Source organism: Dendropsophus ebraccatus, chromosome 2, assembly GCF_027789765.1.
Source record: "Dendropsophus ebraccatus isolate aDenEbr1 chromosome 2, aDenEbr1.pat, whole genome shotgun sequence".
NCBI classification, from domain to species: Eukaryota; Metazoa; Chordata; class Amphibia; order Anura; family Hylidae; genus Dendropsophus; species Dendropsophus ebraccatus.
In genome coordinates, this window is record NC_091455.1 from 91,939,884 (window position 1) to 91,966,293 (window position 26,410).

At 40.4% G+C, this 26,410-nt stretch overlaps 1 long non-coding RNA gene across 1 annotated transcript; it reads left to right on the top strand.

The window, feature by feature from the left end:
* Positions 1 to 3,445: 3,445 nt before the first annotated feature.
* Positions 3,446 to 7,938, top strand: LOC138783359 (uncharacterized). The gene is made up of 3 exons (XR_011361665.1): positions 3,446 to 3,524; positions 4,726 to 4,816; positions 7,747 to 7,938. It is a non-coding gene; the product is annotated as an uncharacterized lncRNA (long non-coding RNA).
* The last annotated feature ends 18,472 nt before the right edge of the window (positions 7,939 to 26,410 follow it).

Consider the following 26,410-nt stretch of genomic DNA (forward strand, 5'->3'; position numbering starts at 1 on the left):
CAGACATTGCCAGATGCCCTTCTCCCCTTCCTAAACATGATCACAGAGCCAAGATTTGGGGTTATTTCCTAGTATGATATTACAACCGTTAAAATGTAAGCAGTCATGTTTTTATCAATATATAATTGGAAATAAAATACTGTATTTTCCTGCATATAAGACTACTTTTTAACCCAGGAAAATCTTCTCAAAAGACATGGGTCGTCTTATACGCCAGGTGTCATCTTACAGGGTCGGTGCTGAAAAACATCCGAACTGTACTGGAGAATCTGCAGTTGTCACATATGGTGGGGAAAGCTAAAAAATGTCTGCATCTCGCCACGACCATATGAAGGGCAGAGGAAGCTGCAGGCGTCTGGGGAATGGAAAAAAAGAGATACGGTAGAGTGGTACTGTGCCCATAAAAACACACCTCTTTCACCCGTCTGGCCCACCCTTGTATCCTACCGTTATTAGGGCCAATTCACATTGGATTTCAGGGCTGATTCCTCTCTGAAAATTCCACCTGAAAATATAGTGCAGAGCCAAATTCTATTGAGTTAAATAGAATTTGCGCTCTGCAGTTCACACAGCGGAATTTCCATGCTGAATTTTCTGAGGCGATTCTGGCTTTCTGCCAGAAGAATTGAAATGTCAATTCCTTTGCCGTATTCCGCTGGTGGAATTCCATAGAAATGAATTATGCAGTGAGTTTCTGCTCTGAAAATTTTCAGTGCAGAATCAGCACGGAATACCCGCAGAACTTTAGCGCAGAATCCGTGCGGAATTGGAAAAATGAATTTGATCAAATGGAGAATGAATTTGCATGGAATTCCCCCAGAGGTGATTCCAAGCGGAACACTTTCCTTGCGGATTCCGCACAAAATTCTGTGAGAATTCTGTGTCATTCCGCGAGAACACTTTCCTCACTGAATTAGCGCTGATTCCTCAGTGTGAACTGGCCATTACTGTACCTACTTCTCTGCCTCTCAGATCTCTCTGCCATCTGATTTTTTTTATTAATTTTTATTTAGTGTGCGTTGGAAGAGGGGTCTTATACAGCGAGTATATCCCAAACTCTATATTTTAACTGGAAAAGTTGGGGGCCATCTTATACGCCCAACAAAGCATTCCATGGCGATACAGTGTTGAGTGACCGCTTCTATTTTTCTTCATTTGCCTATGTTGGATTGACTGTTCAGCGTTCAGCACCTCCACTAGCCAGTCACATTATACGATCCAGGATTTACCTACCGCCCTTTGATCCTCTCACCTAGTTGTATCAGAAGTAGTGCAAGCCATTTGACTCTCCCCCTGTATAATTAATAGAGTATTTCCATTTCAATTATGTGATGGCATAACTCTGCTCATTGTCAATAGTCTGTCAGGAGACATACTCTAGAAAGAGTCAGACAGTCAGCCTCCAAACACACCCTTCAAGGCTTACTTAAACATTTGCATACTTCTTGATGATTTGTATAGAAATAATTATAGATGAAGGTTCATTAATATGCAAAATGATTGTGTCTTTTTGGCTCATATACTACAAAGAAGAATAATTATTTTCAAGTGGATTAGGTGTAATCAAGACTTGCTGTAACTGCTTATCTGTTCTGCTGAAGAACTCAAGTCAAGATTATTAATGATTCATATTTGTGATTGAGATTTCTTGCATCATCAAAACCAAACACTGTGTTATCTTTAGGGCTTTAGTAAATAGAGTCAGAAGCCGTCATTTAACTCTCAGCATAGGCTTGTACTGCATAAATAAAATGAACAGTTTTATATATTTTTTTTTTCTACTTTACAATCACAATCACAATAATATTTGTGATATTGAATCTTTACTGCTCTTAGTCAATGTCTTTCGAAAGTAGGCATTAAAGTTTCTAGAGTAAAGAAATGGTATGTGCAGTGCCCAGTACCTGTATCCCAGCTACTATCATTATACTTTAAAGTCGTGTGGCTCAGGAATCTATCCTGAGGAAGCATTGCCGTGAATCGCGTGTTGGGGTTCACTGACTGTAAAATATGGATAAGGTGCAATTAAGAACTGTGCAGCAGCAGTATATTAATTGTGCTGGTACAACACCTACTGTGTCACTGTGTTAGGGTATGTTCACACTGAGTAAAACAGGCGGAATTCTGCCTGCTTCTCTACGGGATAGCGTGCGCTCCTCTACTGCTGCCGTAACATGTTGCTTCTTTGAGTGGAGAGTCGCTCAGCAGAGGAGTGCACGCTCTCTCATAGACAGGCTATAGGACACTGAGACAGGCGGGATTCCACGGCGAAATTCCGCTTGTTTTACTTAGTGTGAACATACCCTTATGGAGTGATATCAGTAGTGAAAACAGTGGTTGTTATTCCTAAAGACTTGCATTCTTACAGAGATTGGTTGATTTGAGCACCCTGACTATATTGGTTGCATGAATTGTGTTGACTGTATTGCGTATATATGCTGGAATTATGTCTTTTTTATGTGTTTATGTTGTATAGTAAATTCATTGAATAAAACGTTATAATTTATGAATTTTCTATACGGGTGTTAGATCAATTTTTGGGTGTAATATATTCTTCAAAAGTTGAAAAACAAACTGGAAAAAAAAAAAACATGTGAAACATGACCTTTTTTTTAATGAAAAGGAGCGAGCACATTAGTAGAAGTTTTTCTCATCTTTCTCATTTAATGTTTACATTGGCTTAAATTTTACATTTATGTGAAAAATGGCTGGTTTTCTATCTCATGCTTCTACTTTTATTAAGGTACATAACAGAATTAGCTTCTATTATGAAATTGAAGCAATTGTTGAGTTCTTGAGCACAGAAATGCTTAAATAAGTTGGCCACTTTATAGTAAAATAGTTTTGTTTGTAGTTTAAGTAATTGTGTGATGACCAGGGGATGCTAGGTGGTGTGTAACAGGGCTAGATGGTGGTGCTCCTGAGGCCCTTGTCACAGTGGCCAGGAGTGGTATGCGCCTGCAATACAGGGCAGACAGTCTCTTTCTTATAGGTGCAATACAAATACATATATATATATATATATATATATATATATATATATATATTGTATATATATGATCTGATCTCTGAGTTAGGTATCTGTAGCTTTGGACACAGCTTCTTGCTGGAGGGACAATGCTTGAATAATTTATTTATTTAATAGGAGACTCTTTGAATCTTGTGGCTTGGCTGGCTTTGGCAGAGGAGAGGACGGAGGGTTACTCCAGACTTAAAATAAAATAATCCTCTCTCTCAAAGCTCTGCACAGGGATAGTTATACCAGGTGCCTTGAAAGAAAGTCCCTCAGGGGAATAATCTAATCCCTGACTGGCTGAACACAGACTGGAAGGACCTAATACTGTACAGGGATTGGACAGATCGCCTGAGGCACCTAGCTCAGCGATTGGACAGTAACCATCACCTCATGCACAACTGCCAGTTGAGCAGTTAACCCTTCCCTTACAGTTGTGTATACAGTTCACATGACACAGTGACATCTAGTGGAATAAAATAAATAGAGAAGGCACAAGTATAAAATACAGGTACATATAGGGAATATGTTTCAGAGTGCAGATAATTACAGGTGGGCAGGAAACATCAGATGTCACACCCTCTCTGGGACATTGCAATTGTACTCCCTTACAGCAGCTCTCTGTGTAGCTCATAGAGCTAAAATCAGACTCCCCTCTTCCTAGCTGTGCTGTCCTGCTTTGTGGTGAGACTGTCCATAAGCTGGCTGACATGGAGGAGCATGTGACCATGACCCGCCCCCAGTGTCCTCTTTAGGCTTATACAGGCTCAGTGGTAGACACTGGGGGGCGGGGCGTAGTCACATGCTCCTCCATGTCGGCCATTTTATGGACAGACTCACCACATAGCAGGGCAGCACAGCCTGGAGGAGGGGAGTCTGATATTAGCTCTATGAGGAACACAGGGAGCTGCTGTCTGTATATACAGTGAGTACACTTACTAATACTGTACACTGAACAATTTTACTATAAAGTGGCCAACCCCCTTTAAAGCAAATCGCTTTTCTCTTTTTACCATGCGTAGACTGGCGCTGACATGGGCATGCTGATGTCGCAGTCCCTTTTTTGAACCCTGACCCAGTTTCCAGTGGGAGGGAACCCCCTCTACTCTGTGACGTGGCTCTATATATTCTAATTGAGCTGCGTCATAGAGGGGAGGGGTTTTTCTTCCACTGGGGGCGAGCTGGCCCTCCTCCGGTCCAGTGCCCATTAATAGCCCAGCACCGTGTGCCAGTCTATTCAACAGAAAAGTGATGTACCGCTGGTATATTCGCTTTAAGCCCCATTGATCTCTATGGCCTGAATGAACCAGCTATTAACCACATCTGGATGATTTCCCAAAAGTATATGTGTTGGCACTTGGACTCAGAAGTGCAGCACACTATGCTTTTGAGTCTGGGTGAAAACATTTATACACTCAGGAAATCACTAGCTGACTACATTCAGGACATGAAAGTGATTTGGTCCCATGTCTGACCCATATTTACAGGTTGCAGTATATACGTGCCATGGATGGCACAATAATCATGTGAACACAGCTTGAGTGCCGCTTAGCATCTATATTAGTACTGCACACAGTGATGATCCCTGGACTGACATCACTGCAGAATGCCACCTTAACATTCATGAGGAGGCAGTCGATAGGTGGGGAAAATCTCTGCATTGAGGACTGCAAGTCTTTACATTATAGTTTTTCTCTTTGTCCCACTCCTAGGTTTTGTAAAAATACTGAGCAAATTAATGGTCAAATGAAGCCCAGAATACTCCATGCCTTTGGCTCACGGAGGATAGACAGTGAATATACAGTAAGCACAGACTTCTTCATCCACTCATAGCCAACAGAGATATTGAAAATGATGTGAAATATGCAATGTATATTAAAATGCAGCCATACTTTTTAACAAATCAGCTGTATTTCTATAAAACCGTAAAAGATTCCCTATTGTTTTTAGTGTAGAAGTTTACTTAGCAGTGAGTCCCTGTCATGCTTCTTGGCTATATTTGATCAGCGCAGCTTAGCACTTATATTTAAGGTACATGTGCATCAAATGACATCCTGTCTGCCATCAATCTGCTAATGAGTTCAGTGGGTGTGAAAGTTTGAGAGATGGTGTCCTTAATCTACCTGATGCTGCTGTGCAGATATGCAACATACTTCTATCTCAAACCATTCACAGTTACACAGATGTTACAAAGAAAAGAAGGCTTTAAAGCAGAACACAGTAAAAGAGAGAAATAACTTAAATTTGCTAAATATTACAAAAGAGGATATGTTCATTTAAGAATAATAAAGATATGTTAAAACTGCCGTATTCTAGTCAAACTGAATCATGTAATTTTTTTTATTTTTTATAATGCTTTTAATATGGAAATTGCCTTTTTATCTGCAGCAATTCATACAGGAGAGACTATTTTATATTGTGCAGCCAATGTAGTATTAGTTCCTAAACAATTGATATACAAATCCAGAAAAATTGTAATAAAAAGTGATCAAAAATTTGCCTATATGCAAGTAAGGTACCGATAGGAAGAACAGATCATGGCACAAAAAATGACCCCTCACACAGCCCCATAGACCAAAGGATAAAATCGTTATAAGGCTGGGAATAGAGCAATTTTAAACACATTTAGTTGTTTTTTAAAAGGTTTAAATTTTTTAAAAGCTGTCAGATAAATTAAAGTTATACAAGTTACATATCATTGTAATTGTACTGACTTGAGGAACATGCCTAACATGTCAGTTTTACCATACGGTGAATGGCGTAAACACAAAACCCCCCAAAATGAAAACAAACTCTGTGTAATAAAAACAACGATCAGTTGATCAAAACATTCATCGGCTGATCATGTAATTTATTCCTGCCTGAAAATAATCAGCCACTGGGTGCACATCGCTACGTGAAATATTGATGCATAGTCGACTTGTGATGAATATGTAAAAAAAAAAAATCTTTATAATACCTGTCCACACTCCCCAGTGTTCTTTCAGCTTCTGCCCGCTTAGCAGGAACAGTTGAGTAAATTCAAATAAACTAAAAACATGTTATTGGTTCTTAAAGCCAAATGGTCCTTAAAGGGATTGTGTAACAAAGAAAACTAGGTACATACCGATGCATTACATTAAAAAGACATTTTTAAATATACTGTACCATTTATACAAATGCATTTATTAAAATGTATGACTTGAAAGCTATAGACTCACTTATCCACCATGTGCTGATTTTATTGTGATAACCAGTTGCCCTTGGTTATGGCCCACCTTTGGGTATCCATGTTGGGTCACTAATGCACTGTTCAATTGCAGTCTCCTGATGTCCCTTTAGTATGGGCAGTTGGTTGTCAATTCACATGCAAGCAAGGGTTTTGGGAAATTGTTTGCACAGTTGCATGGCAACAGCAGGGTCCCAATTTTGAGAAAAGACCTGGAAGTAATTAGATATATAGGGAAGAAATTCAGTACAAGAATCTAAGCTTTTTTTTTTTTTTTTTTTTTTAAATGCCCATTTGGACTTTTCATACATGTATAAGGAACATCTGATTTTACCATCTTGCAAGCAAATGTTACCTAAAAAAATTGATCTTAAGGCAAAGGCATTGTTAGGAAAGATGCAATAAAAGCTAATACAGCTGAACAATGTCTCTGTTGCTTTACTCCACTTGAACTAGCAGCTTTGGGAGGCAAGGAGGCATGTCCTAGGATCTGTTGTGTCCAAGCACCACAATGCACCTGTGCTGGGAATACTTTCCCTCTCGGTCCTTAACAGTTGAGGCTCATCACCAAGTAAATCCCAAATTTTCAAATCCCAAACCTGAGCTATTTTTAACCCTAGTGGTTAAAGTGCACTAATTTTGACAAAACTGTCTTAAAGCCCTATTACACAGAACGATTATCAGCCGTGTTCGGTGAATTAGAAAACAACAATCGGCCAACATAAACGATCTTGTCTGATCATTATCTGTCGTTGCCTTTCGACATATTGAAAGACAAACAACTTAGCAACAATCTGCTGCCATCGCTCCGTGGAATGGGCTGTGATCACCCGGGCAGCCCCCCCGCAGCTCCCCACGACTCCCCCGGGCCCTTACCCACTATGTGCTAACGCGGTTTATAGCGCCAGCATTGAGCGGGGAACGAGAAACAAGCGAGTCTGATGAGCTTGACAAGTAAGTTTTCACCTTCAGTAGCTTACCACATCTGCGCTGCCATGTGAAACAACTGCACATTGCACAGAAAAGCCCCCAGTGATGTAGTGAAGCCCCTACAGTCTGTCAAGAATCGAGAGGGTGGGGATTTTCAGCACAAAGGCATTGCAGCTCTAGAGCACACCAGACCCTATGTCACACTACCTTGCCCCCAAAAATCACAGGCCCCTAAAAATGCAGATTTTGTCGTAATAAAATCAAAGAGACATCATTCAGAGGTATCAGCTGTATCTAACAATACTGGTGGTTTAATATTGATTTTCTAATATTGATTTTCTATATCCAGAGTCCCACAGACAACATCCTATTAGGCCCTTAGTGGGCTCCGCTAGGGTTACTTCATAGATTCCATCATGGTGTAGTGCTGCATGTAGTGCTATTCTTGCCAAAAAATTTGACTAAACTGACAATAGAGACTAAACCCACATGTAATACATTAGTCTTTACCTGACTTTACCTAATACTTTGTTAAGACTTTTAAGACTTTATTAAGACATCTATCCATATTAATGTTATTATGTTATCATTAAAGGGGTTGTCTGTGAAGGTGTCTACACCGGTCCCTGATGTGTGGCCGCTTCCAGGTTCTGAGACATAATGTTGCATGCCCGCTCAGCCATTCAGTGCAGAGGCAAATCAGAGAGCAGAGCAGCAGAACACGGACGGCAGCACGGGAGCCAGGGAAGTAAGTGTATGTTATTTTTTTTCACTCACCCCCTCCCTGGGCATTCCATGGGAAAGGGTCCTGGCCAGAAAACCCTTTTAATATTTTGGTAATTTCACCAATTATGTACTTGAGAATCTACAAGTATTAATGCATGGCGATAAGGCACATAGCACACAGATTTCATTACATTGGCGAAATACTGTACCGTCTAATGTTGGAGGCAAGTGCTGTGTTACTGATTTTAAATGAAAGAATAAAAAAAACATCTATCAATGATTAAGTGATGTGAAAACCAAAATGTTACAAAATAGATCTTGAGGCAAGTTCTGTTAGTTTTGTGAAAGTAATTATCTGCAGTAGGGCTATTTTTGTTAAGGTTTGCTAACAAATTTGTGACTGTGATAGAATGATATAGCAGTATGATGCACTGCTAATGTATATGCTAGAGGCTTGACAAGTGTTTTATCTAATGTTCCTGTTGATGAAAGCTTTTCACTGTTTATTGCTACTAAAATCATCTTTACAGAACTATACGCTCATGCTCACCCTCCTGTTTAGTTCAAAGAAGGGGTCTAATAGGTATCTATAGTGTTGTATAACCTATTAATTATATTATATTAATTATATTTTATAATACAAAGACATAACAGTGCTCAGCTAATCTGTAGAAACACTATATAATAGAGATATTCCCATCTTACAAAGTAATGACATATTGCTAGTCCACATCGCTTTGAATAGCATTGATTAGTGCTATCTGTGATCTTTTCATAGAGTATGCCTCAGGCAGACTCTATGAGAAGATCACGGAGCTGACTGCACAGAGATTAGTTTACTTCCTCTGTAAGGCAAGGAAAAACTGTGGCTGGTCCTGATCGTTAAGTGACAGGAGCTGCTCCTGTCACTGACACTTAAATGGCGCTCGGATGCATTTAAAAGGTTAATAATGGGCGGCATAGAACCCTTGGACCCTCTGGTGTACAGGTACGTCATGAGTCCTCAAGGGGTTAACACTGCCCCATTTCCTATTTTATAAATATAATTAAAAAAATAATAATAAACATATTTTCTATCTCCATGTGCAGAGTTGCCAGAACTTTTAAATTATTACATATGCACAAGCCTAAATGGCTGCACATCACACCCATGGTTGACACGAAAGCTTGTTCAGCTACATTAAAAACCAACATCAGAAGTTAATATATAATTTGATCAAACCCTATTGCCTCATGAGCAGCCATTTCTGTCCTTTAGGCTTGTGCATATTAAATTATTACAATCATGTACGATAAACAGCCTAAGTGCCAAAGCCCACTACGATGCTAATTTGCTGATTTTTTGTGTCTATCACGTTCATAAAAATTAAAATAAAATGTTATAAAAAGTTGCATGTATGCAAGCAAGGTACCGATAAAAAGTACAGATTATGGTGCAAAAAAACAATTCCGTACACATCCCCAGAGACCAAAAAAAATAAAAGTGTTATAACTATTAGAATAGATCGCTTTTAAACAAATTTAGTTTTTCTTTTAAAAAAAAGTTTAAATTTTTCAAAAGCAGTCAGATAAAATTAAAGTTATAAATTGCCAATTGCTGTAATCATAATGGATTGAGGAACATAGATACCATGTCGTGGCGAATGGCATAGAGACGAAACTTGTTTATTTAAAAATTATCAATGTGCATATTTTATGGAAAAATTAAGTGTGTAAAGTACAATTGGTGCTGCAAAAAAAAAAAAAAAAAACAACACGACTAAATGTGCACGCCATGACCTTTTAAACATGAGGAGGAAAATACAAATGCGCAAAAACGAAAGTTGGTTGTGTCCTAAAGGGGTTAATGTTTATATTCACTTTAAGAAAACAGCCAACAAATTAACTTTAAACCAAGTTAGTATAACAACTACAGTACTCAGCTGATCTTGTACTAGCTAAAATATATTACCACTTTAAATATAGTCAAATGGCCATGGAGATGTGTGTTGTGTTCAAAGGTTAGTTGGACTATGGATTTAGGAGCAGTTCACTCTTTGCTTTTTATTTGACTTTTTTCCGGATAGAAATAGTCAAACAAAATACATACAGAAAAAAATAAAAAAAAATAAATAAATGGAACGTATACAACAGCATAAAGGGAACATATACAACAGCAATATGAAAAATAACACTCTTAATTCTAGATATCTCAACAATTAAGTGAATTGTCCAAGACTACAAAAATAGTAACACCAATTAAAATAGTAAAAAAATGAATAATTCCTCATAAATCTTCTACCACTACAATGCCAGTACTATCTGGGTTCACTGTTGGTATTTGTTTATAAGCCATCTTTACCATGAGAACTGAATCTGTGGAACTGTCTCCTCAGGAACTGGTCACAGAAAAAACAGCGGAAGGCTTCAAAACATGCTTAGGGTAATATTGCACGGGCAAATGACTGCCTGATCGACAATGTAAATGAGTGCAAATCTGCTAGACCTTTGCTCATTTACTGATCCTATTACACGGCTCGATAACTGCTTAGCACATACATCATTAGCGATGTCCATGCAGCCCTTGGCCTAAACTGTTAATACATTACCTCTCCATGCTCTTGTTCTTTTGCCCTCTGCCTGCTTCATGTAGCCACGGCTGCAGCTTCAGAGTGGCCTGTCTGAGCTGACACATAGCCAATCACTGTTTGGGACTACTGCAGCCAGTGATTGGCTGAGCAGCCTGTCAGCTGAGAGACCGCTCTGCATCTGTGGAGCTGGGAAGTGAGCAGAGGACAGAACACCGGAAGCATGGAGAGGTAATGAATAACAGTTTATTCAATTGTTAGCTGTCCACTGTGCATGGCAGCCAATGATTTTTGTGTTAGACCATTTGACCATTCGATCATTGTCATCAACTGATCTTTGTCTCCATTACACAGAGCAAGAATTGGCTGAATCGGCCTGATCTGTCAGATTATTGCACTGTATAATAGGTGACCAGTGCAGGCAACTACTAACCTCAGCAGTGACACCAGTAAGCCCAGTATGTGACCAGTGAGGCCAGTGATTGCCAGCAGGTTTTATATGCCAGTACAGCACTTCATTGCTCCCAGGACGTAAACCCAGACCAGTGTTGGACAACTAAGGCCTTATTCATATGTTCAGTAATATTTTCTAGTCCTGAAACAACCCGCTAAAAATTAAGGATTGGACATCCGTAGTACATCCGTATTGCATCCGTATTGCATCCGTATTGCATCCGTATTTCCGTAAATCCGTTTTTACTACTGACTGCTTTATACAAGTTAATAAAGTTGAGTAGGTTAAAAAAAAATAGCACCAGTTTCCCCAACCCCTTAAATAAGTCACATGATCGCTTGTCAGCCTGTGGTTGCTTAGAAACAGAACCTTGTGACCTATGAGTCATCCGTATTTTTTTACGGGAATACAGAAATAGATACTTTATTTATTACATACAATTACATACATACATACCAGTGGTGGTACTGGGCAGGCATATATACTATATACTCAGAGGTTGGATCATACACTTGTATGGTTTAGATACTACACATGGTATTGCACTTGGTTGCACTTTAGACTGCACTTGCAGTTTCAGTTATGTAGATTTACTTAATTGTTTCCTATTTATTTTGGTTGGATCATTTGTATTTATCATTTATACATTTCCTTTTTTTGCTCTTTCCTACCTCTGTGGGTCAATTGATATACCATCAATGATTTAATATATAGCGAGTATACTATTTATTATCTTTTTTTCTGCCCTGTATGCCATCTGATGCATGTATTGTATGGGTTTCTGCTCCCTTTTTAATATATGTTTTTAAACAATATAAATTTTTGTTGTTGTATGTAATAAATAAAGTATCTCTTTGATATATGTAGAACACTGTCCAGCATTATTCATTTATAGGTGGTGTGCATTTTTGATGCTTATGGACATAGAACTATTGGTAGTTCAAATCTGTCGGGGAATACAGAAATACGGATGTCAAACAATCCGTAAACAATTCATTTCAATGAGAGGATCCGTAAAAAAATCTGGGTCCGCACTAGGATATGTCCTTTTTTTTTCCGCCATTGATTTTCATCCGTTTCATCTACTGATGTGTGAAAGTGTGAATAGCCCAATAGACATCAATGTGCACTAACTCTGATACAGAAATACGGATACGGAAATTACGGGACGTGTGAATAAGGCCTAAGTCATTGGAATAAGAGTGGTGGGAATTTTCACAAGCAAAATACAGTACATTTGCAGCTGCTATTTTTTTTCTTCTTACTTTCTTACTTTTGGACAACCCCTTCAAGATAATATTATAAAATAGCTGAGTTTACTATGTTATTGCTTTCTATACAGTCAAACGATAAGAAAAATGAAGTCTGCAGGCTACTCAATTACAGACTAAGAGCTTTAATCATTGCTTGTTCTATGATGTCAGTCATGTGAGATCAAGTGATGTGACTAAGATGAGCTGAGGTCACATAATCAACACAAGCCAGGCCTTTGTGAGATTTATGCTAAATCATGTTTAATTATAGCTGGGCCATCACTTAACAGTAATGTACGCCTGCGTTTTATCTTGTAAAATGTAATCACACTAATTAAAACACAGGTCGCATACAGGAGGTTAAAGGGATCTCTTATTACTTGTTTCATTTTGGAGCATAAAAGTTTAACTGTTGTATTTCTGACATTCTGGGTTGATGCCAGGATTAAGTTCCATCCTTGCTTCCTGCAAAATGAACTGAAGAATATTATACAGTAGAGAGTGTATTTCAACCTGAAATGAAGCTGGCTAACATTTGAGTGGAAACTCGATTTATTCCAGAGGATTATGGGAGTTGTGGATTGAGCTGGAATGCTGCCAAAAGGAGAGCCCTTGACCTAGAAGCAGAATCAAAGCTGAGTATGTATAGGAAGCAGAAAAACACAGTAGGCCTTTTTTATGAAACCATACAGAGAAGGGGTGGTGTTGTCAATAGCATTAATAGCATCAAAAGTCCTAATTACATTGATTTCTAGGGAAGGGAAGAAAACTTATGGGCAAGATCTTATTATAAATTGCCTCAAAGTCCATTAACAAGCCCCCATCAATACCAATTATCACTTCTTTCAACACAACAAAAATAAAGTACATTAACTACAATATGTTCTTTTTACATCTATATGTTATTTGATATATTTAAAAAAAAAGAATAACATAATATTCACAGATAGAGGTGTCAACATTTGTGTTGCAAGCAACTGTCACAATTTCAGCATATACATGTACACTGGTACTGGGCTGGTACAGAGAGAATTGTTTCATGTACAGATTCTGTGTCAACTGGTATACTTCTCTGAGGGCTGCAAAAAATAGTGACAGAGCACCTGACTAATAGGTGTTCATCTGTTACAGAGTTAAGGCCCTTTTATATGGGCTGATTATCGGCAACGAGCATTTTCGACACATGTAAAAGTGTCATCGATTAGCTGACGAGCGGGGAAAAAGTCGGCTGATCACATCTTTTATGCAGAGCTAAAATAGGCCGCACATCTCTCTGTGTAAACAGGAGATGTGAGGCCCATAATAATAAATGTTTATGGGCGCACAAATGATACAGCGATCATTTGTGCAGCCTGGCCCCACAACTTGTCATGCCTTATAAAGGCGCTGCAAATGAGCGTTGATCACTTATCTGTAGAAGCAGACGACCGAAGATCATGTAATATAAAAGGACCCCCAGTCAAGTGCACTGGTCTTCAGAGTGAGATGTTCACACTCTGTATTGAAATATTTATGGGCTGCTTCTACCCATTTCCTTCCCTGATTAACAGCATTCTGCCTACACCGTGGTCCCTTAACTTACAATGGCCTTAAGTTCTCCCAAATTGGGATGATATTTTGGGGGCTGCAGAACCAATTACTAGTTTTCCATAGAGTTTTGGTTTCAATATTTTCAACATACAATGGTTGTCCTGGAACCAATTAATATTGTAACTTGAAAGACCACTGTACATTGCATAGGAAAAAAATGTCAATCAGTGATTGGTGGTCAGGGGGAAGATATTTTATTAGGCTAAAGTAGTATTAATTCCAATTTGAGACAATTAAGTACAACAGCATATATCTAGCAATGCTTACTGATACATTAATTGTCTTTAAGGCTATGTTCACACTACGTAAAAAGTAGTTCTCACCATAGAACTACAGCCGTAGTTTTGAGGGGTGGAACATAGCCTTATGTACACACATCGTATGCGCTCCCATGCGGCGCCGGAAAAAAAAGACATGTTTTCTGCGTCCAGAATTCAGTGAACTCCGGCCGCAGAAAGACCTGTCAGTTCACACAGTGAAGCAAGCGACTCTGGCCGCTTGCTTCACTGTGGGCTATGGGAAGCTGTGATGCAGGCGCGCGCTGATGCGCCCGCATCAGAGCTCCGCGGCCGGAAAGATCATCCGGCCGGTACTTAAGTACTGGCCGAGATGTTCCGGGCTGAGACCGGCCGTTCCGTGACCCGACCGGGGTCACGGAACGGCCGGGTGTTCACGTAATGTGAACATAGCTTAAGAGTGTCGTTTTTTCTGCAGAACATGACTGGTCTCTAGTCTTGTAAGAGACATAGACAATCCATTAATGCAGGCTGTGCACTTTTCTGGAGCTTATAAATCACATATAATGAACAAAGCATTACAGTTCATAGTTTGTATGCAAAACATGCATGTCTTTACTCTGCCCTTATGGGAAAATATTGTTAAGTGAGATAAATGAATCATTTTAACATACGTGTATATGGGAAACATAACATATATTACAAAAAATAATATACGTAATACACAACTCAGTCACATTATTTTGACCACTTCACTTTCCACAGCCATCAGTGGTGCATAGTTCATGGAGGATGTCACTGAAGTGTTCTGAAGCAGGCGGATGGTCACTGCACTGATTTGGGTATGAATCCTCTGCAGACTTCCTTGTATCCTTTTCTTTTCCAGTCTTTGTGAGCTGTCCTTCAGGTCTCTCTCCATCTGTCTATTATCTGAGCTGGTATGTAACTGCTATTCCTGCTGCTGTCAAACACTGGAAGAGAATAAAGTGCAGATTTATCTTACCTTTCTAATGAAGGCTATTTAGATAGTTGCTTCATTTTGAATACAGGAAACAAATCAACAATAACAAAAATCAGGACAAGGGAATCCATAGCCTTTAAAGCAGACCTATCACTAGGTTTTACATGGCTAAACTAAGTGCATGGTTGTATAGAGATTCTCCGTCTGATTTCATGCATAACTTGCTTTTACAGATAGCGGTCTTTTTATGAATATGGAAATCAACTTCAAAAGCTGAGGGGGTGTTCCCCATGGATGGACAAGCCCAGCTATGTAAGCAAAAGACAGACAGGAGACGGGAGAAGCATAGTTGAAATTAAAACCTAGTGGATTTCAATCAAGCACGTGCTGGGATTTACATAGTTGGTCTTTTGCATCCAGGGGTAATACCCCTGAAGCTCATTTCCATAAAATTAAAGACAACTATAAGCTTAACTAAGATTAGGCCCACTTTAACCCTTAGAGGAGCGGGCAAATTTTTGCGTTTTCTTTTTTCCTCCTTGTGCTTAAAAGGCCATAGCAGTTGCATTTTTTTCACCTAGAGACTCACATGAGCCCTTATTTTTTGCGACACTAATTGTACTTTGCAATGACAGGCTGAATTTTCTCATAAAGTACACTGCAAAAGCGGGAAAAAATAAATGTGTCGTGAAATTGAACCCCCCCCCCCCCCCCCCCCGCCATTTCTTTTATTTTGAGGGTTTTCGTTTTCACGCCGCTCACCCTGGAGTAAAACTGACTTGTTATATATATATATGTTTCTCAAGTTGTTACGATTAAAACGATATGTAACATGTATAACTTTTACATTATGTGATGGCTTGTAAAAAATTCTAACCATTGTTAACAAATATATGGTCCTTAAAATCGCTGTATTCCCATGCTTATAACGCTTTTATTCTTTGGTCTATGGGGCTGTGTGAGGTGGCATTTTTTGTGACATGATCTTTAATTTCTATCGGTACCTTGATTGCGCATATGAAACTTTTTGATCGCTTTTTATTACAATATTTCTGGATTTGATGCGACCAAAAATGCGCAATTTTGCACTTTGGGATTTTTTTGCGCTTATGCCGTTTACCGTGCGAGATCAGAAATATGATAAATTAATAGTTCGGGCGATTACGCATGCGGCAATAACAATCATGTTTATTTATTTTTTTATTTTTAAAAAATAACAAGGGGAAAGGGGGGTGATTCAAACTTTTATTAGGGGAGGTTTTTTGTTTATTAATAATGACTAGTGATGAGCAAGTACTAAAATGCTCGGGTGCTCGTTACTCGAGACGAATATCTCACGATACTTGAGTGCTCGTTTCGAGTAACGAACCCCATTGAAGTCAATGGGAAACTCGAGCATTTTTGCAGGGGACCCAAGTTCGGTAGAGAGAAGGTCGTGTAAAAACCTGTCAACCTCAGAAAATGATGGAAACACAACGGAAATGGACAGAAAACAGAAGGGGCAGCATGCATGGATGCCTCTGAGGCTGCCTAATCACACCATTATGCCAAATTCTGGGCAACAGCCTGGTTAAAACAGAGGTAGGCATATGAACCACGCAAAAACTCAGCCTGACACAGCATGGCAGTGAGAACACAGGGACCCATTAAACAGAGGTGGCATATGAACCTGACACAGCATAGCGGTGAGGACACAGGGAAGAATTAAAAAAGAGGTAGCATATGATGAACCACCCAAAAACTTATTACACCAATGAAAGAAAAGGGAAGACTAAATCACGAACAAATAATATCTACATCAATTCATCATAATGTTTATTGTATCAATCACAGAAAAAACATACTGTACAACATTAAAAACAAAACCTGGGGAGGCAGGGGACCAAGTTACTGGGACAAGTTATTAAAGTGACAATGCATCCATAAAAATACTGCTATAAAGCATATGTAAACGTTCCTACAGCATAAGGTGCAAATCAAGGTGCTTACTGGTACAGTACGCTGCTCAGAACAATGCATACATAAACAAATATATAGGGATGCAGGTTACTTTTACCAGTATGTAATACAGGTCCCAGTCCACTGGCCACCCACCTCACACTCCCAGGATTGATACAATAAACACTATGATGAATTGATGTAGATATTATTTGTTCGTGATTTAGTCCTTTTGGGGTCTTCCCTTTTTTTTCATTGGTGTGATCTGATTCATAGTGGATTAGGGAACATTTATGTGGTGATTAAGACATTGAAATTGATCCTAGTGTATATAGGTGTTTCAACCAAAAACTTAGCCTGACACAGCATGGCGGTGAGATCACAGGGAACCATTAAAATAGAGGTAGCATATGAACCACCCTAAAATTTAGCCTGACACAGCATTGCGGTGAGAACACAGGGAACCATTTAAACAGAGGTAGCATATGAACCACCCCAAAATTTAGCCTGACACAGCATGGCGGTGAGGACAGAGTGACCAAGGTAGAAGCGGTAGCCAGTGAGCCTTCCAAAAATTAGGCCAGACACAGCATGGCAGTGAGCACACAGAGAACCATTAAAAGTGAGTGAGGAAGCAAGTTAGCCTCCCAAAAAATTGGAATGAGGCCAGGGGCTTGGATTTATAGTGGACACGAACCTAGGTGCTTACAGCTAACTGGCTAGGCCAGCTGTCAGTCACTATCAAGGGTACACCTGATGCCGATCGACCAGGGCTGGTGAGGCCCTGGTCGCGGCTACACAAAAAAAAAGATAACACAGCTGGCTGGTTGCGGGGAGCCCGCCGATCGCGTACTGCTCCTCCGAAGATGTAGTGACATCAGAGCATGGCAGTGAGGACACAGAGAACAATTAAAAGTGAGTGAGGTAGCAATTGAGCCTCCCAAAAATTAGGCCAGACACAGCATGACAGTGAGCACATAAAGAACCTTTAAAAGTAAGTGAGGAAACAAGTAAGCCTCCCAAAAATTAGGTCAGACCCAGCATGGCAGTGAGGACACAGAGAACCATTAAAAGTGAGTAAGGAAGCAAGTGAGCCTCACAAAAATTAGGCCAGACACAGCATAGCAGTGAGCACAGAGAAACATTAAAAGTGAGTGAGAAAGCAAGTGAGCCTCCCAAAAAATTGTAGTGAGGCCAGGGGCTGGGATTTATATTGGACACGAACCAAGGTGCTGACAGCTAACTGGCTAGGCCAGCTGTCAGTCACCATCAAGGGTACACCTGATGCCGATTGACCGGGGGTGGTGAGGCCCTGGCCATGGTTACACAAAAAAAAAAAGATAAACACAGCTGGCTAGTTGCTGAGAACATGATTGGCGGGCCCCCGGCAACCAGTCCCGCTCATCAGCAGACGTAGTGACATCAGAGCATGGCAGTGAGGACACAGAGAACCATTAAAAGTGAGTGAGGAAGCAAGTTAGCCTCCCAAAAATTAGGCCAGACACGGAACGGAAGACTTGGCGGAAGACTTGAAGAATTGAAGGAGGAGGAGGAAGAGGAGGAGATATCAAGGATCTTTAAGTTGAGCTGCTTTCCCCGGGTGGACAGTTGAATTCAGGTGAAATCCAGGCTTTGTTAATTTTTATAAACGTCAGCCTGTTAGCGCTGTCAGTGGACAGGCGGGTGCGCTTATCAGTGATGATGGCACCAGCTGCACTGAAGACCCGCTCTGATAACACGCTAGCAGCAGGGCAGCCTAGCAACTCCAAGGCAGAAAAGCGCCAGTTTGGGCCACGTATCCAGTTTTGCAACCCAGTAGTTGTATGTAGCAGAGTGATCGGGAAGGACGTTGGTATGGTCAGCAAGGTACTCCTTGGGGGGTACTCCCCCCATCTTTCTGAAGGCCACCCCCTACTCTGTCTAGACTGGGGACGGTTGACATACTCTTGCTGGGGTGCCATGAAACTGTCAAAGGCTTTGGAGAGTGTTCCCCTGCCCCTTGACAGCTGCCTGCTCCACCCCTCCTCTCTCCCGCTCTTTGGCCCACAGAACTACGTCCTCTGGCGCTAGTGGTGTCAGATGGGAAGTACATTTTCAGCTTCAGCACCAGGGCCTGTTGATATTGATTCACTCTCATACTGCGTTCCTCGGCAGGAATGAGAGTGGAAAAGTTCTGTTTGTACCGAGGGTCCAGGAGGGTGAACACCCAGTAATCGGTGTTGTAAAAAAATGTTTTAACCTAAGGGTCACGGGAAAGATAGCCTAATATAAAGTCAGCCATGTGCACCAGGGTCCCAACACGCAAGAACTCCCTCTCCTCAATGGGCTCAATTTCCTCCTCCTCTTCCACCAATTCCTCCTCTTCAGGGCATACGCGCTGAACAACTAAGGATTGAGTATGGGTACCCTCTTCAGTTGCGGCAGCAGTCTGCTCCCTTCCTCCTCTTCTTCATCCTCCTCATCCTCTATTCCGTGGTGAGAAATTGATGTGAGGGTGGTCTGGCTATCGGCGGATGTTCTTCTCCCGTCTCCTGAGACGAAGGCAAAGTCTCAGACTTCAGGCTGAGCAGGGAGGTTTGAAGCAGACACAGCAGCGGGATGGTGAGGCTGATCATTGCAGCATCGCCGCTGACCCTCTGTGTTGACTCCTCAAAGGGGCCCAGTACCTGACAGATAGCAGACATCCACGTCCACTCCTCATTGTAGATTTGAGGTAGCTGACTGACCTGAATACCGCTTCTTAACGAGGTTGACATCTGGCATTCCACAATGGCTCTGCGTTGCTGGTAAACCCTTGCTACCATCTGGAAGGTAGAATTCCACCTCGTGGGCACGTCGCACAGCAGTCTGTAAGCCAGCAGTTGCAAGCGCCTTTGCCCTGCCCTAAGGGTGGCATCTTGCGGAAATGCGTACAGATGTGCCTCACCTTGTTGAGCAAGTCAGCCAATTTGGGGTAGGTCTTAAGGAACCGCTGCACCACTAGGTTGAAGGCGTGGGCCAGGCATGGTACAGGTGTGAGGTTGCCGAGTTGCAGAGCCGCCATCAGGTTCCACCCGTTGTCACACACAACCATTCCTGGTTTGAGGCTGCACCCCAAATACTGCAACTAAAATATTGAGCGTAGTGTCATTTAAAAGCTAAGAATTTGGTAAGGATAACATTTTGCATGAAAGCAAAGATGTAAGCCCCAGCCCTTATATTATAACCTCTGCAATTGTTTAAACTCATGACAAAGGGAAATAAGAGGTTAAATCATATTATGGGCAGCGTGTTGAGTACAGGATCAGCATAATTCTCAATTATGCTTAACCCCTAGGCTACCCTGAGCGTACCTGTACGTCCTGGGCTGCCTAGGGATGTTCAGAGCGTTGCCTTGCGGCGGACTCACTCTGAACCGCCGCAGTCCCGGGTGCTGCTTGTAGCCCGGGACCGCGGCGGTTTAAAGCGGAGCCGCCACGCAACACCGCTCTGAACATCCTTAGGCGGCCCAGGACGTACAGGTACGCCCAGGGTCGTCTAGGGGGTTAAGCAATAATTGAGAATTATACTGATGCTGTACTCAACACGCTGCCCATAATATGATTTAACCTCTTATTTCCCTTTGTCATGAGTTTAAACACTTGCAGGGGCTTACATCTTTGCTTTCATGCAAAATGTTAACCTTACCAAATTCTTAGCTTTTAAATGACACTACGCTCAATATTTTATTTGCAGTATTTGGGGTGCAGTACTTGTTTGAAATTAGTGAACAGCATGAAAAATGTTACTTCCTGCTTAAGGGAGAGTGTGTAAAGGAGAGGTGAAAGATGGGAGTGACATGAAGAAAGATCTGGACATGTACTAATGTGTTTCCCGATTGTCACATTTATAAGGGGTATTCTTTTCTACTAAAGGAGAAAGAAGATGAGAAGTTCAAGACCTTTAACATGGGGTGATCGCTGAAATGTTTGTTCCTTATCATTACCATGTGTAAACATGCTCAGGGATTTAATGCCAACAATACCAGTTTGTCATTGATTGCATCTCTTATGCAGGGATAGATTTTTTTTTCCGAAACACATACCTTCATTTTAGCCAGGAATGTACTGCTGACAGTAATGTAAAGTAGCTTGTAAAAATGATTGTTCAAAACCCTTATGATTATTGGAGCAAGATTGGTGATTATTTAAAGCTATGAACATACAGAAAAAGACATAAGCAGTATGTATGAACTTTATAGAACATAATATTTTTTTAGCTGGTTTTGTTTGTCTCAGGTAAAATTTATTTTTTCCTTACAAAACAAATTACGCTTTCATGCAAAAAATTGAATGGTGTCCATAATTGTAAAGGCCTGGGTGGGATTTTGACAACATACCAGTGGTATATCTACACACAAAAAAATGTCATTTTGGGAGTATAATGATTTTTTTTGTATTATTGAATAGGCACTGTTGATACAACAAACCTTGCAGAGATTAAGAGTACAAGTGAATGTTTGTAGTATATCCTATCAGACAAAAATACATCTTTCCCACTGTCTTGGTTAGGGTAAAAAATTATACATGCATCGCCTGTTTAAACAGTGCGCATGCGCTGTAGCGATCCAAAGCGGAGCATGCATTCTGTTTCGACAAGCGATGAATAGGAGAAATCCTGCCTGAGGGCGTTCCGATTAACGAGGAGGGCGGGGTGGAAGAAAGAAAAGGCATCGGAGGTCTAGGGCACAGACACTCTAGGCCAGGGCTTCTCAAACTTTTTCTACTGGAGCCTCACCCAACAGACCAAGGCAATGCCTGGGCCTCACCAGACTAACCAAGAGGGTGCCTGGGCTTCACTATCTGTGGTAAAAGTCCATTTAAAAGCTGAAAATAATGCTAGGGCTAGCTTTCACCCATCTCCCAACCTCTATATACTAAGAAAACAAGTACAAAATAAATTAATAATGTTGCTAAAATGGAGATTTTTGAAAACAGCAAAAGGACTGTGCAGATCATAGTTACCTTTGTGAAAACTCCCTCCCCAGCTGGGCCTCACCAACAACTAGGCGGCGCCTCACTGGTGATAACTGATAACCAGACATTAATCAATGTATATTATACAGTCAGCACTGACATCTCCAGGATCAGCTGACCTTTCGCTATTGTCAACCAATCACCCTGTTAAAAAATCGAAGTTCTCTAGATAAAGCTTACCTGTTGTATTCCCCTGGGAATTTTCCTAGGGAAATGACAACCCCTGGTGCACCGGTTCTTTGAACTGCCTGCAGTTTCTATGCCATGCTGTTCTCAGACTACAAATTACAGTAGTCTGTGCAGTACTCTTATATTGTATAGTTTCCTTCTACCAGACATGAGCTAAGCCCATAAAACAATAAAGTCAGCTAGCAATTTGCGCTATATATTCACTCAATCGCTGCCAGCAATAGACTTCTGCTACGCGACCACATGTCACATGGTCCTTGTCTGTGTAGGGTGGGGTAAACGCTTATAGAGAGACAAACTGAATTGAAATAGGGGACTTTTAAGACACTTCCTTAATGTCTTAATGGCATAAATCATAATAAATCCACTCTCTTGCCCTGCTCTGTGGGGAATACCGCTGGAGTACACCACAGAGAAGAGGTCAATCTGCCCCTTTTCTGTGGCATATGATAGGGGCGCATGTTAGTGAATGTCCCCCATAGTTTTCATTATCCTGAGTACCCTTTTAAGTCTGAAATACACTTCCTGTCTTATTGGCCATTCTATCAGCTTATTCAGATTGGCTGTTATGTATAATCACAAGCTGAAGGCTGTTATAGTAAGGGAATGATAATTATAAACTACAAGCAACTTTCAACAAGTTAAAAGAAGACGATTATCAATAAGTTGATATACTGAGTCAAGATAACCCTAGGAAAGGGGTTTCTGGAAACCAGATTTAATTATTTGACTAATGGGATAGATAAAACTGGAAAGTTTTAGATGCTTATATTTCAACTAAAAGTAAACCTCTGAAGTTTAAGTGCTATTTAAAAAAGGTGAGGATGAGTTTCTCACTCGGTACATTATCACCATCTATGTCTTAGATGATCGTGTATTCACTGCTAATTGGAAATTTAGCTTAGAGTATGTGACAGCGGCTTCTGGAAGAACTGTTGCAGTCCTAAAAAATCTGGGGTATACCTTGTACCAAAACAAGCCATGTTCCTGTTACTTGTAGATTTCTGCTAATTCACATTGTAATTTGATGTCTGGCACGTTTACAAATCTCATCTATACTAAGACTTTTTTTTTTCGCTCACTGGAGGAGAGATTCCTGCCCCAGTTAATAAAATATGTATTTCAGATTATGATACAATATCTTAATCACATATGAAAATATTATGGGGATATTTTTAGGAGCATTTAAAGATATACTTTACAGCAAACCCAATAACATTAATAGACAGTAGCTGTCCCACTGACATGAATGGGATATGTTTCTGGGCATGCTCTGTTCCCTGTCCTGAGGTCATTCTACAGTTAAGTAGAGACTGAGCTGTAAGCTTCAGCTACTGTGTGTATACCTCTGTTATCCATATACAGGTGTCACATTTTGCTGTATTCCCTTCTGTGATGATAAGGAGGATACTGCTGGATTGTGATCTGTACAGGAACTCTGATGACACACTCCCTTTAAGTTGGATGTAAATCATAACAATCCCTGCACAGCACTGATATATATGCTGGTGAATAGATTTGTTCTGTTCTCAACTTCTTACAGACATGAAGTAAACTACAAAAACTGAAGCTCTGACACTTCTGTTAAAGCCCGCCCACCCATTATTATTATTTTTTTTTTTTAAGAGTAAGAGTGTCACAAAATGTATTGAAAAACAGTTTTTGCACAAGACAGGAGTGCACCAAAATTTTTAAACCAAAATACTGACAAAAACCATTGATAAAGATACCTAATCGTGACGTCAAACATAACATTTTATTGAAAAAAATACACTGCAGTTTTTGATTCAGTCCTTAAAGCTAAGACCAAATATGGATCCGAAATTATAAGAATTATAGCTGCCACAAAAAAAAAAAACCCGCCCTGCATGCCCTTTAGGCAAGTGGGGCATACAGCAGGTGTACACCTGGGAAAAGGGGCAAAATGGCACCTTTTCTATGGTATATGCCATGGGGGCAACAATAGTAAATGTCCCTAATGTTTTTCAAAAAATAGTGTTGGAACACTATTCCAGCATGACTGTACCTTGACACACAAAAGGCAAGGTCCATATTAGTCTAGTAGTGTGAAAGAACTGCCTGCATAGAGTCCTGACTTCATTCCCATCAAACACCTATGGGATAGGCCAGAATTGTAATCCTGTCCCATCCTGTGAGTGTCTGACCTCACAATTGCTCTTCCGGTTGAATAGGCTGGGTTCCCACAGACACACTCTAAAATCTAGTAGAAGGTCTTTCCAGAAGAGTAAGATCTGTTATTACTGCAAAGGAGGATCAAAATCTATAATAATGCCTATGGATGTAGAATGGGAAGTCCTAAAAGCTCCTGTGGGTCTAACATGAAAGTTTTGTCTATAGTGTATCTCTTAATGCTATTAACTATAAATAGCTTAAGTGACCAGCTGATGGTTTCCTACATATTCCTGTACTAAAATAGAATATACATTCAATCATAAAAAGTCAGATTGGAATATTTCAGGAATGTTTCAGTATCTGGTTGTAACAGGCAGCAAGTGTGGACCCGTTGTGCTAGTCAACTGGTTTAGCTTTGGGCCACACCAGGGAGCAGAGTCTAAGTGCCCTCTAGGTCTTTACCCTTTATTCAGGATGTCAAAGCTGTATTTTGCAGCCAGAGGATACCAGGTCACTCCACAAGTGTGGCCCTAATGTGAGCAGCAGCTGGTCCCCAAAGATCAGATTTTGTGTGAAATATCATCGAACAGGCAGAGAAACCGTAGTCAGCAGGCTAGGTCGACAGCAGGAGAGTCAGCGCAGTACCAAAGATGAGACAGGTATCGTAGTCAGACAGACAAAGGGTCAGGACAGGTGGCTTTAGAAGCAGGTCAGACAACCGAATCATCAATAGGAGAGTCACATGGCACAGATAGGGGGCAGGTAGAAAGTGTAATCTGAAGAACAGGCACAAGTCAGGATACTCAGGATATCAGCAAAATTGCATAAACACGTCTTCACTTGGAATGCAAGAATTCAACAAAGCTGAGGCAAGGGGTTGTGGGCAAAAATACTTTATATGTGCAGGTGGACACAGCAGCAGGTGGACACAGGCTGGCCTTATAAATCCAGAGTAAGTGGGTGCGTGCACACCATTGTGGCCAGAGGTGTCATTACAACAAGGATCAGAAGGATGAAGCAGAGACAGGGTTGTACATTCCCACCCACTAAAATCAGACATGGACAGTTGTAGGTTTCGCTGTGTCATTTTCTTAGAAGAATCTGCAGTGCAAAAAGATGTATTCCAGATTTTTTACTTTCCTTTTGGAGTCAATGGGCAATAAATCATAAGCGGATCTGCAATTTAAATTTTCATGCAGATTTTTTCAATAACATAGACATACATTTTTGGAATATAATTCACAGTTCTAGTCATTTAATATGTTGCAGATTTTTCACATGCAAATTTGTTGTGGAAAATCTGCAGTATTTGCAATCCTAAGTTACTGATGAATGTTTCAATGAATTAGACTTTATGCATTAACTGTATGCTTCAGTTTGATTTTACTGTAAGCATCTAAGCAGCGTAATCCTGGGATAAAAAGTGCATTTTTGTTCCATTAGTGTATGTGGGCTGGCATCCATCACATTAGCTGCGTGCTGAACAACCTTTTTATCAGGAAAGGAAATCATTCCAAGAGCTGCAGCTGGAAATTATAGAACTATTGCATAACTCTCTTTCTTGAGTAACATGTGGAATCCTGATTACTAAGAAATCATAATGAATTGTTTTTCTGCAGATTATCTTTGTAGGGCCTATAACATTTGTAGTCTGGTATTGTCAGTTATTGGCAGATTACCATTAGTTGTATACACTAACTTTAACAATGCTGACCATCTCCAAGGCTTATTTCCATGTTCGTTAACATAGCAAGAATACAGTACACGATAACAAGAACTGTACACGACTGAGGCGTTGAGTCCCATTGGATCAAGAGTTTAGGTATAACAAGAAAGAACATAGGCCCTGACCTGTGTGTTTCATATATCTAACTGGTGCTGTATGCACTTATTTTCTAAATTCTGTATGAACTATATATCTAGTAGCTGTTTGGTGTTAGTACATACTGTATGTGTGTATGCATACTCTGGCAATGGAGGCATTCCAAAATGTGCTATAGGGTTGTATTTTATGCCCCAAAAGGCACTTGATATTAAGCAACCAACCTGCTGATAATTTCCAGTCTGTAAGAAACCAGTGGCACAGCCTTATGTTTTCTGTAGCTCTTCATCACAATCTATCTGCAGCAATTTGTATTCCTGTGACATACAGCCTTATACTCAGTAACATAATGACATAAGTGGACAAGCCATCGCAGCGTGACTAGCATACTGAATT